Raw genomic sequence first — 22,638 nt, 5'->3', positions numbered from 1 at the left:
AAACTGTAAATACAAAAAAGTTACACAAACTAGTTTCCCACCACAGGAAATTTATTTTGAGTGTCTTCATAGTTTTATTTTTGAAATACACCAATTTTTATATACTGCAGGAAAAACGAAAATAAATATTATAGTGCAAATTTGCAAAATAACAGCATATGCATCAAAATAAACTATTTCCAGCAGTGCAATATGAGTCCTAAGCATCCCAGAAACGACACAGAAAGTCATAAACTCAAACATAACTTTTTAAAACACATAACAAGTAAAACACAAGCTCATAAGGGCCCGATCGTAAAAAACTACATTTCCGCAAAATGACGTCACTTCCGGTTTCGGGCAGGTCATGCGGTCATGTGATAGTTCGCGCTGATGGACGTAGGAAGTGTTACAAACAGCTGATGGATCGGCGAAGCGTGTTTCTGGAATATCATGTTTTTGTTGCTGCAAGTGATTTTTATGCAGTTTTTGCAAAGCTATATGTGGAAGGAAACTGTGACCTAGGACAAGCTGATGGCATAAGATGTAAGTACAACTCCTCCAGTTTCATATGCAAAAAAAATTATTGTGCTAGCTTAAGTGGTTGCAGAGCTACCGGGATTTAAAAATAGTTACGCAAAACAGAGCGTTCCCGCTCCGATCGGCTGTAAAGGGTTAAAGAAATTTTCCTAGTATACAACAGTATGTCCTTGACATTATTAACAGCAGTCTGTCTTCTGGTGTGGTTCCTGCAAATTTCAAACATGCAGTAGTACAGCCACTGCTTAAGAAACCTGGCCTTGATCACACAGTTTTAGCGAACTATAGGCCTATTTCCAAGCTGCCTTTAGTCTCCAAGGTTTTAGAGAAAATTGTTTTTAGTCAACTGAAAGATTTTCTAGATGAAAATGGAATCTTTGAGGTTTTTCAGTCAGGTTTTAAAACCCTTCACAGCACAGAATCTGCATTACTAAGGGTTTTTAATGACATCCTTCTGGCATGTGATTCTGGTAACCATGTTGTTCTTGTCTTGCTTGACCTAACTGCTGCCTTTGACACAGTAGACCACAATATTTTAATTTCTCGATTACATGATGTAGTGGGTATTGGTGGCACTGCACTCAATTGGTTTAGGTCTTATTTGTCAGATAGAACTTTCTCTGTCAGCCTTCTCGGTTACGAATCGTCTTCTGCTCCTCTGTCATGTGGTGTCCCACAGGGCTCAATTTTAGGGCCACTGCTCTTTTCTCTGTATCTACTGCCTCTGGGTTCTATCCTTAGAAGGCATGGGATCTCATTTCACTGTTATGCCGATGACTGCCAAATTTATTTGACACTAAAACGCAAGGATGCCATCTCCATAAAACCTCTCTTGACATGTCTAGATGACATTAAAGCTTGGCTGGCTCGAAACTTTTTAAATTTTAATAAAAAGAAAACAGAAGTGTTGGTGTTTGGACCCAGTGGTCCCTGTGAGTCCTCCTCTGTTGTTTTAGGATCCCTGGAAGTCTATTTTAAATCTGTTGTTACTGACCTTGGTTTTAAGTTGGACAGTGATTTTAAATTGGACAACCAAATCAGAGCAGTGGTGAAGTCCAGTTTTTATCATTTAAGGCGACTGGCAAGACTAAAATCTTTTCTTTCGAGGCAGCACCTTGAAACAGTGATCCATGCTTTTATTTCTTCCCGCCTGGACTACTGTAACTCACTTTATGTGGGGGTCAGTCAGTCATTGCTCTCACGTCTGCAGCTGGTTCAAAATGCGGCTGCACGACTCCTAACAGGAACTCGAAAAAGAGAGCATATAACCCCCGTGCTGGCCTCTCTGCACTGGCTGCCTGTGTCTTTTAGAGTTAATTTTAAAATTCTTATGTTTGTTTTTAAATGCCTACACAGTCTTGCCCCGCCTTACCTCTCTGAGCTTCTTCATCCCCACATACCCTGTCGGTCTCTCAGGTCAGCTGACCAGCTGCTCCTGGAGGTACCGAGATCCAGGAGGAAGCTCAGAGGGGACAGGGCCTTCTCTATTGTGGCTCCAAAATTATGGAATAATTTGCCCATGCATGTTAGAGAGGCCCCTTCACTGTCCACTTTTAAATCACGTCTTAAAACCCACTTTTATTCCTTGGCTTTTAACCTCAGTGAGACTTAGTTTCTTTTTTTAATGCAGTAGTTATTTAATTAATGATTTCACTCTTCTTTTATTTGTTTTTTATTTATATCTCATGTAATTTTATTTTACAGTTCCAATGTACAGCACTTTGTGTCAGCTGTGGTTGTTTTAAAGTGCTTTATAAATAAAGTTGATGATGATGATGATGATATTATGCTAACATAGCTGTGTCGCTAGCGGTCACGTAGCACATCATTATATACCAGCTAGCCCAACTTCAGTAACCCTACAAACGTCACTGCTTTTTAGTTTTCTGTCTTCATTTACGCTGGAAGTGATAACAGAGCTGTACGTTTTAATTTGTTTCCAAAACCCCGCAGTCAGGACATGCTATATTGTATTTAGATAGAAGCTAGCGAGCTAACTCCCTGCTAACTTCTAACTCCGTTAAATGTCATAAATTCCGTTTTCATGGATGCCTGGATGTTAAACTCAATTGTTACACCTGGTAGAGCAGAACACTGATCATTTTATTAAAGATGAAAGACTTTAGACAGTTTTTCAACTCTCAGTAATGCCATAGTGATCGTTTGATATATGGACCTGCAGCGGAGTTTAGGTCCAGACACGGCTAGTGACGTCAGACTGAACAACCGGATAGTAGCCCCCCATTTTATTTGATGCTCAGAGACATTTTCTTTTAGAAGACCACTGTAATGTCAGTTTTACTGTTGTATAAGTTCCACCAGCAGAGGGCGCTCAGTCCTGTACGCATCGGTAGCTGACGCTACACTAGAAGAAGTAGTGTCAGTGGTGAAGAGGCAGCGTACGGCCCGCGCGCCGAAATAACTGATTAATCAGACATTTTTCTGTCTTTGCAGGTAAGCTGGGTGATTGGTAATATAAAACAGAGGTTCTAAAACTGACAGACAGCAGTAGCGATTAATGATAAATGTTTTGTTTGTGGCGAATGTTAAGCTAAAGAGCTAATTTCCAAGTTGGTCCAGTTGTTAGGCTGTGCCGATCCAAGTGTTAGACTGTACCTAAAGCTTGTGAGTTCATTGCAGGTATATTGTTGGGTTAAAGCTACACTTAATATGTTTTGCACAAATAGATTAAAACAGAAGTAAAAACAAGATAAAAATGTAATGAGAGTTCACTATGTTATTCATGCGTATAGTAAAATGTATTTTTGTGATTTAACCAGTTTATAAAAGTGGTGCATATGAATATGAAACTGTATAAGTTACTTGTATAAAGTAATGTTGTTGACACAGTTTTCTGTAAAAATAAATATGTTGTACGGGAGATGAGTTGGCCCATCATTTCAGCGGTGTAACATGTACGTTACCGAAGCGATATGCCTCGGTAAAATGTCAACCATATTTGCAATGCCGAAAACTCAGGGTTTACTCTACAGTTAGCCAGATAAGTAAAAATCCAGTTTCAGGCTTCATCAGTGAACTGTTAAGTGTTAGCTTCTCTTTATCACTTCATGAGTTTTTCAACTATGTGTCATACCCAAATGTAAAATTTTTGACGGTACTGATTAAAACAAAGATTCCCTGTGGGGCCTATTGTTCATGTTCTTTTATTTATTTATTGACTTTACTTTATTGTTCATATTATTGTCTAGTGGATGTTGTGCAAAGTATTGTCCTTAAAGTTAACATTCTGTGTCTTTTTTGTGCTGATAGAAAGCAGATGTAGATGTGTGTATCCAAGCAAATATACAATTTTGGTGTGTGTGTGTGTGTGACAAACCTCAGACCCCGAAGAACCATCAGAAGCCTGGCGGAGCCCCTACGACATAAGAGGCTTGAGCCACGCCGGACCACAACCCCCAAGGCAACAGGCCAGCAAACCATAATACTCAGTATAATTAGTAGATAGGAGACTTGAAATGTGAGTAGGGCTGGGCGATATGGCCTAAAATTCATATCGCAATATAATTTGAAGCATGTGCGGTAACAATATATATCACGATATATTATTTTCTTCTGTATAATGTATTTTCCACACTAATAAGGCACACTTAAAATCCTTTAATTTTCTCAAAAATCAAGATTGTGCCTTATGTATGAATTCTGGTTGTGCTTACTGACCTCGAACCGATTTGGGCATGCAGAAATCTGTTAAAAAATGTTTTAGTACAACTTTGGTAAGGCGCACTGCTTGATGGATTGTCAGAGCATTACGGCTGCTGTAGTGAGGAGCTTCGCGGAGTAATCTGGGTCCAAAACTCCATCCATTCAGGTCCCAAAGTCAAACGAACACTAAGAGTTAAAACGGTCTAAATTCTTTAATTAAATCATCAGCTGCTTTATCGGGTGTAACAATTAAGTTTTACATCCATGCATCCATGAAAACAGAATTTATTAAATTTAATGGAGTTAGAAGTTAACAGGAAGTTAGCTCGCTAGTTTACACCTAAACATTTCATACCATGTTCTGACAGATACCACACACTTATCATTAGCATCGCAGGATGCTATACACGGGCCAAACTTCAGTCAGGAGAACAACTGAGATTATTCATCCACAATACGAGGTTAGTTATTAATATACTGCAACAACATGGGAATAGAACAGCTGCCAGAGAATTCAACATTAATGAATCAATGTTATGGAAGTGAAGGAAGCGCAGTTTTTGGCTTTCCCCATATTTCAAAAGTGCTTCATCTCTTTGCTACGACTGTTGCCCGCCATAATTTGCAGATGATAATGGTTGTAGCCGCTGCGATGCTTTCGACCAAAACAGGCGCAGCTTGATGACATCATCAACATGCGCTATCGCAATAGAGCGATATGGTCAAAATCTCTATCATTGGCCAAATTTATATCGTTTATATCGTTTATATCGCATATCGTTTATATCGCATATCGTTTATATCGCCCACCCCTAAATGTGAGTCATGGCTATTTCATGCTTCACTGAGTGGTTTATCAGGAGGGCTCAGTGCTGGTTCATGAGATGTGATCACATGTACATGAGGTTGTGGTTCAAAAAACTAAAAACCTTTAATAAAAATCTCACATGGTAAAGTTCTGGCTGTGATGCTATGAATGTGTTGCAGAATGTTTGTACATGCTTGTACAATGCTTTGTACAAGTATCTTGATGCATTCTCAATCATCCAGGAAAGTAAATCTCCAAAAGTTGATTCTGTTAATCTGGTAGCGTTTTTGTGAGACAAATGTTTTGTCACTCATCCAAGTGACTTCTTCAGTCTCAGCTGACTGCAGGTTTCCCCAAATCTTATAAACAGTACATTTGCATAATGACTGAAACCAGTCCACTGAAGGAACAATGGGCTGGGAGGTCAGTTCCTTCATCATAATTATGCAAATTCTCATGACCATTGATCAACAACCACTGACTAAAACCCACTGATCAATGGCCATGAGTACTATTCACAGAGAGTTGGGGAATGGCTTCAATCACAGCATTGTAAGATGGCGAAAGATGTACCCTTAGGCCCCCTCCTCAATTCAGAGATGGTCTTTCCCGTTTTCACGGAAATGGCTCACTTTTTATTGCACAAGTACAATAAAAAGTGAGGTCAGCTGACAGTAATAATCTACTGACAGCACCAAGTTTATTTTCCTCTACCCCAAGGTTAAAAAACAAAACAAAAAACAAAGCTGTAAAATATCTGTGATTATTTTCTGGTGTCCAGTCTAACATGCCGAAATAGCTTTTTTTTAGTCTGACCATCAGACAAACTTGAAATACTGATTTTGAAACCGTTTAAAAAGGAAAAAAAGAAAATTTTTTTCTTTAAACTGCTGGAGAAATTCAACAATTTAATCTTTTTTTAAATGTACCATGTCTCATGCTACTCATTGGTCTTTCGGTCTCAAACAGACACATCCGGTTCTGAAGCTTTTCTCTCAAATATATGGTTAGTGAAAGATAGTACTGTTGTCTCTAGTCTGCAGTTGCAGTTTAGTGTTTGTTTCTTGCACTTAGCTACAGCCAAAAAAGTCAAATTTTCCATCCAACAACTCAGTGAAACCCACAGAACCACGTGACAACAAAATAAGAACTAAAGTTTATCAATACTGCAAAGACACCAGATCACAGTCATCGATAAGCACATTTTTTCATCATTAAAGTTACTACTTTCATAAGATATACTAATATGTTTACTCATATCAGCATCTTCACATACTGCCAGCAGTTTAGATGTGTCTCAAATAAACATGAAATTCACAAAACTCAAATCTGGGTGTGATTAAGCTATCACTTTTCTTACTAAGTTTACCTAATTTTATTTTACGCTGTGAGCTTGAGTGAGGAAGTGTTTAGCTTATATTAAAGACTGTAAACTGCTTAGTTGAGCAGCTGTACCTCTGGTCTGATGGCTAATTGTCCATGACTGACTTCTTCTGTTCTCACAGCTGAATACACTGCAGCCGGATCAGTGTCTGCAGAATGAATCATGTAACTTACTTTCACAGGAGAAACTGTAATAGTACTGTACACCTTAGGGTTATTTTTTTCCACTGCTTAAGACTTCTGTTGTGAACAAACAGTTGACCAGAATGAACCCGTGGGTGTTTGTGCAAAAAAGGTGAACGACCACAGAGCTTTTATTTTCCGTTTCTACAAACTGATGCACTTCACCACAAAGCACAAAGCAAACATGTTCTCACAGCATGAAACCTAGAGTAGAACATACTGTAGTGAAGTTGCTGTTTTGGTTTTACATTCAAGACTCTAGAAAAGACTAAATTAAATATCAAAAAATAACATTTGATACATTCAGTCTGCTTTTCTTTTTTTTTTAAATCGCCCTCATATTAAATAGAAATTCATCTTGCTAATAAAAGGGAGTACCAAGACAAAACGGGCCTAATCTGAATCAGTTTGAAACTTGTTTCTCAGTTATGACACAGGTTTGACCACACCTGACATGTGGCTCATGCAGGGTGATCTGTGGTTGAATCTATGCCATTTCAAAACATTACATTACATTACAAAATGAGAAAAATGGCAAAAATTAATGTTGAAACTACAGGACATTTCTCACATTTTATACAAGATTAAACACTTCATGAACATTTGCACCATGTCACCTGCTGCTAGTTGGGTTCTGAGTATCCAAGGACATAAAGTGTTTCAGTCTCAAACAGACACACCCTGCATTGAAGCTCTGCTGTGCAGTTCACAGTATCAAATGATGCCTGTTTCCTGTATCGTGTTTGTTTCCTGCAGTGAAGAGAGATGTGCATCAGTTAGCCACAAGTAAACAAGTTAAATTTTCCATTGACACCTCAGTGAAACCCACAGAACTACACAACAAAAGTGTCACAACAAAACTTTTTTCTTTGTTTGTTTGTTTTTAATAATGCAAAGATATCAAATACTATTAAAGGTATTAGTGTCAAAAATGTACTTACATTTCTAAATGACCAATTGCATTTAAAAAAAAAATTCAAAAAATATGTGTTTTCTCTTAAAGTTTGAGTATAATTTGGTTAGAAAAAATATATGAAGCATATAAAAATAGTCAACATATGGATGTCCTCTGGTCTGAGGTGCAGGGGGGACCAGTTAGAGACCAGCAGCTGGACGTCAGTGGTTGGACTGGTGGACTACTTCAGTGAATAATAGACGATGCCTGGCTCTGGTTTAAAGTTTTACTACGACTTTACCTGTGTCTTAATCAATCATAAAATTCACAAAACAAGCCTAGAACCCACAGATTTGTGGGAGAATAAATTCTTTGTTCAGTATTTCATAACTAATTGCTTGTTTGGTGGCCAGTTCCATTATGTGGTAAGGTTATAAATAGTAGCTGCTCTCTGAGCATCCCACACTTGCTCTCATGTTGCTGTACACGTTTGGGTTTCTGCTCGCCTGACTTTCATATTTGGTGGTGGTGGAACCACAACCACGTGGTTTGTATTTTGTGTGTCTTTGTCCTGTCTTCCTCTCCTCACCCCCAGCTGGTTACTGCAGATGGCTGCCGCTCCCTGAGCTTTCTTCTGCCAGATGTTAAAACCCCTGTTCAAAGTTTTTCTTCACACTGTCACCAAAGCGCTTGATCATAGGGGGTCATCTGATTGTTGAGGTTTTCTCTGTTGGAGAATCTTTACCTTACAATATAAAGTGCCTTCAGGCAACTGTTGTCATCTGGCACTGTGTATATAACATTGAATTGAATTACATTGAATTGAACATGTAATATCTAAACAGTTCATTCTTTGATGGACTGCACCAAATGGTTTATATTTTTTTAGTTGTAGTGTTCTACCCAGTGTTACACAGTATTCAACAGCCTAGTATTCTGGATTGTTGGTTTAGCTTGCCTGTCTGACATCCCTACTCAATGACAGTAATTATTAGTGCAGAAACAAAACTTTGGACCACATATGTGGTCCTATCTGAGACTGCCAAATGAATGAGACTTCTAAATTAGAATGGAAACGTGAGGACATTTACTCTTTTGGGTTTTACTCTGTTCAGACTTAAAGACAAAGAGCAGCTGTACCTCTGATCGTCTTTTGGTTGATGGCTATTTGTCCATAAGTGACATCTTCAGTTCTCACTGCTGAGTACACCACAGCTGTATCAATGTCTGCTGAATAAAACATGTAAATTAGTTCAACAACAACAACTGCAATGAAATGATAGACTTTTTTATGTTTTTGCTAATTCCTTAAAACTCTGCTGTGAAACAACAGTTGACTAGAAAGAGGTCAAGTGTGAAAAAGGTCAACAACTACAAAGCTGCTATCTTCTGGTAATGCAAAATGTTGCACTTCACCAAGAATTATTTTAACCAAACCGCAACGCACAGCAGTGAGAAACATGGTCACGCTAACTGGTGCAACAGGAAGTTGCTTCTTTGGTTTTACAATGCGGACTTTAGAGAAGACAAAATAAATCATTATATCAAAAAGACATTTAGTCTGTTCAGCATGTCTATCTATACATTTCATATTAACTAAAATTTTATATAATAACAACTCATGGATGTTTATTGTCTCATTCGGACACTCACTAGTCCTTCCTTTCCTCCCTCTTTCCTTCCTCTTAGCATAGAGTCTCAGGATTTGGGGTGAAACCTCCATGCATGTTCAGGAGCTTTCTTGGCTTGATGTCAGTGGCTTCTATCACCTTCTTTGCCAGTTTATTATCCCGGCAAGGCATAGCTATTAATTGCCCAGATCAGACCTACTCAGGACTTACCTTTTCCTCTGCAGGTAATTGGCAGTTAAAGCTTTCCTAGCAGCATCTTTATGGTTCCCATATCTATCTTCACAAGGTCGGCAGAAACAATTATTTTACAACTACCACCCATATTATGTGACAGAAAGACACAATTTTACCTCTGAGTTGTTTGATTGCCCTTTGGTGATGTTGTGATGATATGATGTCACTATATGTGATGCCTGTGGAGTTATCATTTGCAGCTTCTTGTTGTATAGCTGAAATAATAAAATTTAACAACTGTCATTACTCTTACTTGCATGAAGAAATTATTTTGGAACCCATTTCTATGTTTGTAATTTTCAACAATGTGCAATTACTTCAATGGGAAAAGAATGTCAATCCAACAAAGTAAAAATAGTATTTTTTTTTAAATCATTCAGCAAACCCAATCTTGTAAGATCAGGAAGTCTGAGTCTCACCTTCAGGTTTTCTGTGAACACACTGTCTCACCAGCAGAACCAGTAACACCAGTAGAACCACAACACAGACTGATCCAACACATGTCAACACAGAGAGAACAGGAGGAAGAGTGATGAAGGTGGAACCAGGAGGAGAGGTGGATGTAGGTGGAGGTGTGGATGTAGGTGGAGGTGTGGTGGTGTGTTCCCCTAAAATAAAGCAAACACAGTCATTAAGTTGTCGTCACATTGTGAATGTTGAAAGCTGCAGAAACACAGACAGGTGAGTGTGTCACCTGTGACAGTGATCCAGCTGGATGGAGACTCTCCATGACCGCTGATGTCACACTTGTAGAGGCCTTCATCAGACCTGGAAACATGCTGGATGGTCATGTGACCTGTAGGCTGCTTCCTGATGAGGGAGCCATCTTTATAGAAAGCAGCTGGGAGGTTGGAGGGAGTGGTCTTTGTTTTACAGAGCAGAGTGACGTCATCTCCCTCCATCACAGGGAGGACAGGACTCTGCAGGATCACTGATCCACCTCAACACAGAGACAAACTACAGCATTTCATCCATTTACACACAGCTTCATCAACACTAACTCCACACACTCAGCTTACCAGTGACTGTCAGGTTAACCATGTTACTGATGGGACCCTCTCTGGACTCACACCAGTAAACTCCACTGTCTAATAGGATGATGTAAGTGACAATGCAGGAAGGATGAACTAAACTAGTTGGCGTTCCCCACTCCTCACATTCAGCTCTGGTTTCTGTGCTTGTGTTTCTCCTCAGAGTCCATCCAGCAGAGCTGTCGTTCTCCTCACAGCTCAGAGACACAAAGTCATATTCAAAGAACTGAGAGCTGCTGGGACTCACAGTCAGACGAGCTGTGAGGGTTAAAATGAAAAATCAATTCTCTGCTTTACAGCAATTTTCTCCTAACTATTATGGTTGTGAAATGTATTTTGCATACAAAACTTGTTTCAGTTTTGTATGCAAGCACCATTCTGAAACATGAACCCAATCAGGTCATATCAGTGAGCATTTCTCAGGTTTAAACTGTGACAGAAGAAGGTTACTGACCTTGGTTTGTTGTGCAGCTCAGCAGTGAGATCAGAACTAAAGAGAAATGACACTCAGGTTGATTTGAGGTGAACATAAAGAACAACTCCACACAAACAGCTGACAAATACACAAACTCGCCTCCCTGATATATCTGCTCATTTTCTCTTTGATGTCGCCAGCATGTTTCAGTAAGAGCATTCAGAGTACAACTCCAAGCATAGTGAAAGGGCTAAACTAAAATGTGGATATTTTATGACATTTTGTATTACAACATGTTATAACGTGCTTTAATAACACTGTAGGCTGACCTTTGGCCAATGTCCTTGATGCCTTACCTACTAAAATGGTGTATTTTATTATCTAGATGAGTAGCAGAATTGACTGAAATTATGATTTGTGAAAACTTTACATTTTAAGACATATTCATGCAGTTTGTGAGTGAAACTTTATGGCATTATTGTGACACCATATGGCATTGTACTAAAAAATATGTATATTTTGTTTCAAAGTTTTGTTTCAAAGCTCCCTCCATGCTCTTTCTATATTAATCAACATGGTTCATTGCATTTTTGAGCTTGGGCCCTAACAATGAGGGTCAAATGTTTGGCCAGCCTTGGTAACTCATTCCAAGGGCTACTATATAGATGTCAAGTTTAAAGATGATGCTTTTAAAAACAATTAAAAAAATATAACAGAAAAAAGAAAGAAATTGTTTGCAGTATACATTTTTGTTTTTTACGTTGGGTGTGACCTTGACAGAAATCTTTACTGAAATTAAAGCAACTCAGTGATATATTTAAAATTGTGGATGTTCAGTTTTTAGCACTTAAACTCCCAGAGAGCAGCCATTTGGCTGACATGGACAGCCAGACATGGACAAACAAATTAAGTGAACTGATTACCTACGTCTTCCCTTGAGGGAGAAAATAAAATTCTGACATCAGAAAATAGGAAACTGTTTCAAAAATGAAATGCAATAAATAAAAAAATAGAGCTCAAGGAATATCTTTGGACTCTTTGGACTCTGTAAATGCTTGGAATAAAATACAAAAAATGTTTCCTTCTTAATCTGGGACTCTCCACCATTTGACCTTAGAACTGAAGAAGCTTCTCGAATGAGAGGTGAAAAGTCTTCAAGCAACTTAAAGAAGTCCAGACGCTTTTCTTTGCAAGCTCCTTTGACTACGATGACCTGGATGACTGAGAACCTTCACAGACATATTTCCTTCTTATTATAGTTATCTCAAAATTGGGTCAGTATAAGCAAAATACCCACTGCATTTCAATAACACAGTAAAGTCATGTGTCCACTGTGCAGCTGTGTTGATATAATGAGTGAATGATTTGAGCTTTTCACTGCCTGCTGTGTTTCCTCGACTCCTGAGCAAAGATAAAGAGTCAGTTCAGACCTGCAGTTGGTCCTCGTGGTGTTTGAACTTGAATTCAGCCTGATTTGTTTTTCATGTCTTCTCCTCCATCATCAGTTATCAGGAGAGCAGACAGTCAAAGTACAAGAATTCAAACAAACACAGAGATTCTACTTACAGAGCAGACACAGCACAGATGTTTCCTTCATCGTCCTTCTCACTCATTTGAGCTTTTTTTCATTTCTGTCACTGACACCAAGTAATGCCCGCCCTCTTCCTCTGAGTCTGTGGTCCTTCTGTTGGTTCAAAGACAGTGAGTGGGTACTAAATTCTAAAATAAGAAAAAGGTGATTAAAATTGCCTTTTTACAGTTATCAGTTCCCTCAGATTAAAATAAATCATAAAAATTAAATGTCCTCTGCTCTCAGTGATCTGTAGTTTGGTTGATGAACAAATCCATGTCCATGTAGTGGACATCCCCCTCAGTGAGAGAGGCAGATATGAGCTGAAACACAGGAATCAAACCAGGGACGCTGCTGTTATGGAGCTGAACTGGAACCATTCAGACACTGAGGCCCTCTGAACACATTTTAATTACAGCTGTGCAGAGACACACTGATGACTGACTGGAACACTATGATTCACATTTTACATGAACACCATCCTCACACATGTTTATATATGGCCACTAGAGGGAGATGTTGGACTTTAAACACTAACATGGATACAAGCAGATCATCAGTGATGCTTCCACATTTTGTTCTGGAGAATAAACAAGCTGAGCATTTGCAGTTCCTAATAAAATGTCTGCAGTTCATTTACCTCGTTTTAAAATATATGTTTAGTTAATTTAGTGTTCATAATTATTATGATCAGACCAAGTTTTTACATGTATGGGCATCCTGATCAGGCTGTCCAGTACAGGAAACATATTTAATAGTCAGTCAGGAGTAAAAAGTGCCCTCTTCCTGCAGGTTGTACTTTGCTGATCAACACATTAATCTCCAACAACTCGTTTGTATGTTGAGTGTTATTCAACGACAGTAAACATGAACATGAGAGAGAGGATTGATTATGTTAATAATGTTTAGAAAAGTTGTGTACAGTCTGATTATGATGATGATCAGATAACAGAGATAAAGATGAGGCTGATGGAGGCAGATGACTTTATAATCTGTTCAGTAACTAAGTTATAGTTGCAACAGTGGAAACAGTCATGTAATGTGCAAGTGATTGTTGTACCTCGACATTATATCCAGGTACACCAATCATCTGGATTTTCTTTGCTACACTTTTAGAAAGTTTGTCAGCCAGCTGCTTTCCCTTTATGCCAATATGTGCAGGAACCCACATTAACTTGATTGCTCTGCAATATTTGTATTGTGCTACTTGTTGGTAATGTGCTACTTGAATCTAAACATATTGAAACCTTCCTCACTCTGACTTCCTCTGCCCAATCTAGTGCCATCAGATTTGCCATTAGTTTTCCTGCTTAAACTGCTAAATTAACTGTCATTCTTCCATTTTTCGTAATATTTAAATCTGGAATAACAACAGATAACCTTAATATCAAGTGTTTTATAAGCATCTGTTAAGATTCTGACATATACTGAATATTCACTTTTTTATATATTTACCCACCTCTTTACTGTGTAGCTATCTAGGCAGTAACATGTCCAAGGATCCATGGCGGAACAACAGAAATAGCAATGGTGGGACGGATCATAATGTTCCTTATAGCTGTTTCTGTTTACTTATCCTGAATTATCCAACCAAACTACTGAGCTGTTTCGTTTTTCTTTGTTTTTGACAAGGTTGACATGATCTCAGCCTGTAACACAGAAATTGGAGTCTTAAGGCTTGATGATGAATTGTATCTAATTTCCTTAGTAAAATCTTTAAAGCTGAACCATAAATGGTAGATCCATAATCAAGAATTGATCTGATTATCCCTGTGTGGATAGACTTTAATGGCATTTTATCTGCACCCCATTCTCTGGCCCTCAGTCATCTAAATATATTTAAAATCCTTTTACATCTTGTTGTGCATATGTTTACTGCTAAAGCAGATTCCCAAATATTTAAAATGATTTTTTCTTTCTATAGCATTCTCATATAATTTAAGATTAATATGAAGACTGTATTCCTTATATGTAAAGATGATTCCCCTTGTTTTGGATAAAGAAAATCTAAAGCCCAGTTCTGAGGCCCAAGATTCTACATTGTGTAATGCCTCCTGTAAGTTGGCTTTGATGCATCCTATATTTCTTCTCCTCTTCCAAATAACACATTTATCTGCGCAAGGTGAGACACCCACAGACTTTTTTTTTATTGCTAAAAGTATAATTGATCATTGTTATAAAACTAGACTAACTCCCTTAAGGGGTACAAATTCTACTTGATAATTTGCACTTAATTCTTTCCCCTTTCTAGCACTAATACTTCTGTAAGAAATGTCTTATCCACTGAAACATTTTACCCTTGATCCCCACCTGTTTCATTTTAATCAATAATCCTTCTCTCTTTTTTTCTTTCCTGTCCCCATGCCTTGTGACCAATGTTTGCTTTGCTACTGCAGTTTACAGTTGTACTGTACATGTCTGCCCCCCCCCCCCCCACACACACACACACAAACCCCCGTTGTAAATCAATAAAATGTTGATCACAAAAAGATAATGCTTTTTTCTATAACATATCATATGCTTTCTTGACATCTAGAAACACTAGCCCAATGACGCGCACCTGCACTACAGCGATTTTAAAGCGGCAGAGTTTATTTTTACCTTTAGAAGATAAATTATTGAAATTAAAGAATGATATTCATCGAGTTTAATTATTTTACAATGTAACACAAGTACATTGTAAGTAACTGTAATTAAAATATCTAAAAATGAACAGTACTCAGTTACTCTACTTTTTCAGTGGAAATAAATAACTCTCATGCTGTATTAAAAGCCAGTAAATAAAAATGCGTTTTAAGATAAGATTTAAAAAGATTGACAGTATGAGCCTGTCTGATGTATAGGGGTAAATTATTCCGCAGCTTAGGCGCTACGACTGCAAATGCTCGATCACCTCTATGAACCAGCCTCGACCTTGGTACAGCTAAAAGCAATGATCACTTGATCTAAGAGATCTAAGGGGGGTATAAGTCTGCAAGAGGTCAGACAAATACCCGGGAGCCTGTCCATTCAGGGCTTTGTAAGTCAACAATAAAATTTTAAAATTAATTCTGAAGCGGACAGGGAGCCAATGAAGGGAGGCAAGTACCAGGGAAATGTGTTCACATCTTTTAGTACGTGTCAGAAGACGAGCTGCAGCATTCTGGACCAACTGCAGCCTTGCCAGGCAGGTCTGGCTGACTCCAGCGTATAAGGAGTTACAATAGTCCAGCTGGGATATAATAAAAGCATGAATCGCTCGTTCAAAGTTTTTAAAAGATAAAAATGATCTCACCTTAGATAAAAGCCTCAGTTTGAAGAAAGACCGCTGTACGACTGAGCTAATTTGTTTTTCAAAGGTGAAATTGCTGTCAAATATAACCCCCAAATTTTTGGCATGTGATTTGACAAAAGGCTCAAGACTGTGCAGGTTAAAATTAGAAGTGTTGGGATTGCCGCTTGGTCCAAAAATGATCACTTCGGTTTTGTTCTCATTGAAGTTAAGGAAATTAGAGGCCATCCAGGATTTATCTTCACCGAGACACTGAAGTAAGGGTTCTAGTGAGGCAGGACTGTTTCCCTTCAATTGAAGATAGATCTGAGTATCATCGGCATATGAATGAAAACAAATGTTATATTTTCTAAAAATTAGACCTAAAGGCAGCATATAAATAGAGAACAATATTGGCCCCAGTATAGATCCCTGGGGAACACCACAAGTAAGGGGAGCTGAGGAAGAGATAAAATCGCCAAAACTCACAGAGAAGGTCCTGTCAGACAGGTATGACCTGAACCACTCTAATGGGGTGCCCTTTACACCACAATGCTCCAACCGTGAGATTAAAATGCTGTGGTCAACAGTATCGAAGGCTGCGGTCAGATCTAAAAGCAGAAGTACAGCTGAGTCACCTGAGTCAGTGGCTAATAAAAGATCATTAAGAACTTTTAAAAGTGCAGTTTCTGTGCTATGAAGAGTTTTAAAACCAGACTGAAACCTCTCGAGAACATTGTGTCCATTTAGAAAAGATTGCAGCTGAACAAACACAATCTTTTCCAAAATTTTCGACAGGAAGGGGAGCTTTGAAATAGGCCTGAAGTTAGTGAGGACAGAGGAGTCAAGATTAGGTTTTTTAAGTACAGGCTGTACAACAGCATGTTTAAAACAGGCTGGCACAACACCTGAGCTAAGGCTGCTATTAAAAATAGCTAAAATGTCAGAACTGACAACCTTAAAAATCTTTTTTAGAAGATGTGTTGGAATAATGTCATTTGGACACGATGATGTCTTTGTGCCACTACATACTTCCTCCACCTGATCAAGACACACAGGCTCAAACTGATCAAAAACAGCAGAGCAGGTGAATATTTTAGACACGTCATGTGAAGGCACATAGATCGAAGCTGTTTTATCTTATTGATAAAAAACTGCAAGAACCTTTCACAGGTGTCTGAGGAACTATTAATACAAGAAGCTGGGGAAATATTCAGGGCAGAGTCAATAATTGAAAAAAGAACCCGAGGATTATTGGAGCTATTCTCAATAACATTAGAAAGAAACCTTGACTTTTCTGCTTTAACAATGTCCTGATACCTGTACAGACTGTCTCTCAACATGAGAAAGGACACCTGCAGCCCATCTTTTTTCCACTTACGTTCAGCCTTCCTGCACTCTCATCTGGCTGAACGAGTGGCCTTATTTATCCATGGGTCTGGTCGTGGTTTCGAACTTATAGTTTTAAAAGGAGCGACCTCATCAAGGACAGTTTTGCATTTATCATAGAAATTAACTGTCATTTCCTCGGTACAAAAGCCAAGGGGAGATCTTAAAACTTTTTTAAAAGCAATAGAAAATTGTTCTGTTATAGATGGGTTAAAAGCATGACAATGACGTGTTGAAATAAGAGGTGTAAAATGGCGGAGAGATAAAAGTATGTCAAACACAACAGGGCAGTGATCAGAAAAAACAGCATCACATGTTTCCATGTTTAGGACCGGTAACCCTAGAGACAGCACAAGATCCAATGTATGACCCTGTTTCTGGGTTGGCCCTGACACAAGTTGAACAAGACTGAAGGAGTCTATCAAGCTTAAAAAGTCTCTGGCCAGTGAATTAGAGGTACAACACACATGAATATTAAAATCTCCAACGATTAAGATTCGATTGTAGCTTGGCACAGTTCCAGCTAAGAAGTTTGAAAAGTCTTGGGTAATCAGGGTGTACACCCCACCACTGGCATCGTTGCCCACCTCTCAATTTTAAATACACGTAGACATTGAGGGCTAGCAGGAGGGACCATGCGCTTACCTGCTGCTCTCTGGCAGGTAGCTCCAAGCCCTCCTGGGTTTTAAATGCACCTTAGAACACACATGCATCAACATTACAATGAGCGGGTGGAGGGAGGTTTGGAGTCTTCTCTCACCCCCATTCTCTGCGGCCTGCTGGAGCAGGGGGGCTAGGACTAGGAGGAGGAGTTGGCCGTCCGACTGCGGTCTGGAGTGTGGAGCCTTCCTGCTGCTGCGGAGTCGGGGCGGTCTGCCTCCCCCCACCGCAGGGAAAAGGGAAACACCACCTGGGTCTGGGTGCAGTTCCCCCCTCCAGGGGCGGGGGCACCTAGACCCGGTTTGTAGAGTACGCTTGGGGAGTGTGATCGTGTGTACAACGTCTCTTTATGTCTGTCTCCACGTTGGTTGAGTGTGGAGTAAGTGCATATGAGAGCATGAGGGTGGGAATGGATGTTTGTATCTGTGTGTGCCTGTATTTCTGTGTCTACAGTGGGGCAAAAAAGTATTTAGTCAGCCACCGATTGTGCAAGTTCCCCCACTTAAAATGATGACAGAGGTCAGTAATTTGCACCAGAGGTACACTTCAACTGTGAGAGACAGAATGTGAAAAAAAAATCCATGAATCCACATGGTAGAATTTGTAAAGAATTTATTCGTAAATCAGGGTGGAAAATAAGTATTTGGTCACCTCAAACATGGAAAATCTCTGGCTCTCACAGACCTGTAACGTCTTCTGTAAGACGCTTTTCTGTCCCCCACTCGTTACCTGTATGAATGGCACCTGTTTGAACTAGAGATGGACCGATCCGATATTACGTATCGGTATCGGTCCGATACTGACCTAAATTACTGGATCGGATATCGGAGAAAAATAAAAAATGTAATCCGATCCATTAAATATCACGAAAGCACCTCACAAAACTTGCAACACGCCGTAACTCACCTCAGAACGTATGCATCACGTGATAGAGCAGCTGTGGCATGCAGGACCTGTCGGTGGTCTGGATAGCATGTGGAGCTTCGCTAGCAACCTGGCATTTCATCTCCGACAAAGTTATCCCCGAGAGAAGTAAAGCAAGTGTGTAAGTCCATCTCTGAATGTTTGTAAAGCATTCCCATGTTAAGCTTAACAAGCGACTGCCTCTCGCTCTCCGGCTGCTACTTCAATCGTGAAACTGCTTAAATCAGCTGATCGGCTTTTCTGTCGCGAGTCTGTCTCTCCTTTGTTTTTGGTCCACTTTGCGCCAGAAAGAGCAAACCAGCGGCTGAACAACAGCAGCACGTTTAAGCTTGATAAGCTGTTGTTAGAATTTATTTAATATTAATTTCTACACCAGGATCTTTTTCTACGTAGCTGACGGCTGGTAACTGTGCAGGGGCGGATCTAGCAAAGTTTAGCCAGGGGGGCCGATAGGGCATTAACTGGGAAAAGGGGGCACAAAGACATACTTTTCTTTCTTATTCTCATTTAAAATGTCTAGCTTTTAATAAATAATTATCTGACACCCAAAGTTTTAATTTGATGTAAAATGAATAGAAGTCAATTACTGTACATAGTGACTATTAAGTCTAATATATATACCCTAGTAAGCTATAGTACTTTTTACTTTGGGAAGGTACCATCTGTGCAGTCTGCAATTTTGTTGAAGAAAGATGTTGAATCTATTTAATATTTCTTGAAAAATAATTGATTTCTGTGCATTTTTTTTCACACTGCATCAAATTAAGGTTGATTACGTCGATTAAGCATCATGAGGTGGCGCGTGAGGGGTGGTTCCCTATTTTTTATTTATTTAATTTTGTTGTTGCTGGGAGTTGGAACCCTATTAGTTAGATTGCTTAATATTTACGCTAAGGGGCGATCGTGGCTCAAGAGTTGGGAGTTCGCCTTGTAATCGGAAGGTTCGAGCCCCGGCTTGGACAGTCTCGGTCGTTGTGTCCTTGGGCAAGACACTTCACCCGTTGCCTACTGGTGGTGGTCAGAGGGCCCGGTGGCGCCAGTGTCCGGCAGCCTCGCCTCTGTCAGTGCGCCCCAGGGTGGCTGTGGCTACAATGTAGCTTGCCATCACCAGTGTGTGAATGTGTGTGTGAATGGGTGGATGACAGGTTGTGTAAAGCGCTTTGGGGTCCTTAGGGACTAGAAAAGCGCTATACAAATACAGGCCATTTACCATTTACCATAAAATACCAGAATAGGGAGGATGGTGTAGGTCTAAGTTTATTAGATTGATCAGTATTGCTGAACTATGAAATATTTTTTTTGTATACAGGTATAACAGAATAGCTTTAGTGTAGTTGTTGTTTTAAACTTGAGTATGAACTTGCAGACTTGCAAAATGCAGCAAGATATTTTAAAAAACAGTTTTGTTGATTAAAAAACACTATATCGGATTCATATCGGTATCGGCAGATATCCAAATTTATGATATCGGTATCGGTATCGGACATAAAAAAGTGGTATCGTGCCATCTCTAGTTTGAACTCATCATCTGTATAAAAGACACCTGTCCACAGCCTCAAACAGTCAGACTCCAAACTCCGCCATGGCCAAGACCAAAGAGCTTTCGAAGGACACCAGGAAAAGTATTGTAGACCTGCACCAGACTGGGAAGAGTGAATCTACAATAGGCAAGCAGCTTGGTGTGAAAAAATCAACTGTGGGAGCAATCATCAGAAAATGGAAGACATACAAGACCACTGATAATCTCCCTCGATCTGGGGCTCCACGCAAGATCTCATCCCGTGGGGTCAAAATGATGATGAGAACAGTGAGCAAAGATCCCAGAACCACACGGGGGGACCTGGTGAATGACCTGCAGAGAGCTGGGACCAAAGTAACAAAGGTCACCATCAATAACACACTACAACGGCAGGGAATCAAATCCCGCAGTGCCAGACGTGTTCCGCTGCTGAAGCCAGTGCATGTCCAGGCCCATCTGAAGTTTGCCAGAGAGCACATGGATGATACAGCAGAGGATTGGGAGAATGTCATGTGGTCAGATGAATCCAAAGTAGAACTTTTTGCTATAAACTCAACTCGTCGTGTTTGGAGGACGAAGAATACTGAGTTGCATCCCAAGAACACCATACCTACTGTGAAGCATGGGGGTGGAAACATCATGCTATGGGGGTGTTTTTCTGCCAAGGGGACAGGACGACTGATCCGTGTTAAGGACAGAATGAATGGGGCCATGTATCGTGAGATTTTGAGCCAAAACCACCTTCCATCAGTGAGAACTTTGAAGATGAAACGAGGCTGGGTCTTCCAACATGACAATGATCCAAAACACACCGCCCGGGCAACAAAGGAGTGGCTCCGTAAGAAGCATTTGAAAGTCCTGGAGTGGCCTAGCCAGTCTCCAGACCTCAACCCCATAGAAAATCTGTGGCGGGAGTTGAAAGTCCGTGTTGCTCGGCGACAGCCCCAAAACATCACTGCTCTCGAGAAGATCTGCATGGAGGAATGGGCCAAAATACCAGCTACTGTGTGTGCAAACCTGGTAAAGACCTATAGTAAACGTTTGACCTCTGTTATTGCCAACAAAGGTTATGTTACAAAGTATTGAGTTGTATTTTTGTTATTGACCAAATACTTATTTTCCACCCTGATTTACGAATAAATTCTTTACAAATCCTACCATGTGGAGTCATGGATTTTTTTTTCACATTCTGTCTCTCACAGTTGAAGTGTACCTCTGGTGCAAATTACTGACCTCTGTCATCATTTTAGGTGGGGGAACTTGCACAATCGGTGGCTGACTAAATACTTTTTTGCCCCACTGTATATGTCAGGTTGGGTGTCAGGCGCCACCTCTCTGGGGACATCTCAGGCCCTCCAAGGTTTGGAGGCCTATCTCCCCCTACCACCACTTCCCCTGCCAGTGGCGGACCCCCTCAGACATCGGTGCGTTGGTGGTTCTTTGTGTCCGGGGATGGGCGTCCAGGTACACACCGGCTCACTCCTTGGCGGCCGCTTATCGGGGCCTGGAGCCTGGGGCTCGCTCGGGCCACTTCGGAGGTGGGGTGCCCCCGGCCTCTCGGCCTGGGGCTCGGTCACTCAGGCGCAGCTGGCTGCCGGCGGAGCTCACGGGCGCGTCACTGCAACTCCCCCTGGCTTCTGCTCCACGGCTGCTGAGTGAGCCCTCATCTGTGACTCTCCTCAGCTCTTTCCGGGACAGTGGCACAGCTGCCCCTCTGTTGGTCTTCCTTGGTCTCTTGTGTTCTGGGGGCCTCTGGATGTCTGGAGTTTTGATCTCCTCCACACCTGCTTCACGCCCTGGAGGACGGGGCTGTGGCCCCCCCACACCCTCTAGCAGATTATTACATGAAGGAACCTTTTAAAAAACAAAAAACAAGCGCGTCCATGCTCACAGGTGTACACACGGGTGATCACACACACAAACTACACCCTTTTTGGCTCCTACCTCAAAGCACACTGTGTTCTGTTGATCTTATGTGCTGCACAATAATGTTTAACATTTAGTATTTACTGTCATATTCCCATATATCATTGTGATGTTGTTTATTCTATTACTCTTGTTCTCTTCTGCTTGCTTTCTTTTTTCTTTCTCAGCAGGTGATCCAGGTGATTGATATATGCATTTTTTTTTCTCTGCCCGTTCTGTTGGGTTTTGTCTTTTGCCCTTCTCCCCCGTCCCTCTTCTCAGCTGTTTCTCTTTCCCTCTTTCTTTCTCCCCTTCTTTCCCCCAGTCAAGTCTGTCCCGTATTCAGTAAGTGAAAATAAAATAAACAATAAAAGGTGAATCAAATGGACCATTACGGCAAGGCTGGGATGGTCAGTTTGGTAAAGTAAATCCGTTGGGCATCTTTCTTTGCCTTTAGACAACAATTCTGATGGCAAAAGAGCCAAACGGGACAGGCCAGAAAAAAAAAAAAGAAAAAAAAAAAAGAAAAGTCTTGGGTAAAATCCTTGTGGTATTTTGGAGGTCTGTATACAGCTGCAACGAGTGTCGGGCGGGGATGCCCCAATTCAAACGCCAGAAGTTCAAAACTAGAATATGAGTCAGTCAAGAGGTGTTTGCAA

The 22,638-nt window shown here is 40.3% G+C and overlaps 1 protein-coding gene and 1 long non-coding RNA gene across 6 annotated transcripts in view; one reads left to right on the top strand and one right to left on the bottom strand.

Moving 5' to 3' along the window:
• LOC309695514 (uncharacterized protein) overlaps positions 1-22,638 on the bottom strand; it is a 181,050-nt gene that overhangs the window by 148,482 nt on the left and 9,930 nt on the right. The window lies entirely within an intron of this gene.
• Positions 2,834-3,873, top strand: LOC309701755. Its single transcript, XR_014275236.1, has 3 exons — positions 2,834-2,973; positions 3,370-3,460; positions 3,862-3,873. It is a non-coding gene; the product is annotated as an uncharacterized lncRNA (long non-coding RNA).

The sequence above is a fragment of the Aulonocara stuartgranti genome (assembly GCF_965226115.1).
Source record: "Aulonocara stuartgranti genome assembly, chromosome: 3".
In the NCBI taxonomy this organism is placed as follows: Eukaryota; Metazoa; Chordata; class Actinopteri; order Cichliformes; family Cichlidae; genus Aulonocara; species Aulonocara stuartgranti.
The sequence above is the reverse complement of the archived record's forward strand: the minus strand, read 5'-3'. Positions and strand labels throughout refer to the sequence as shown.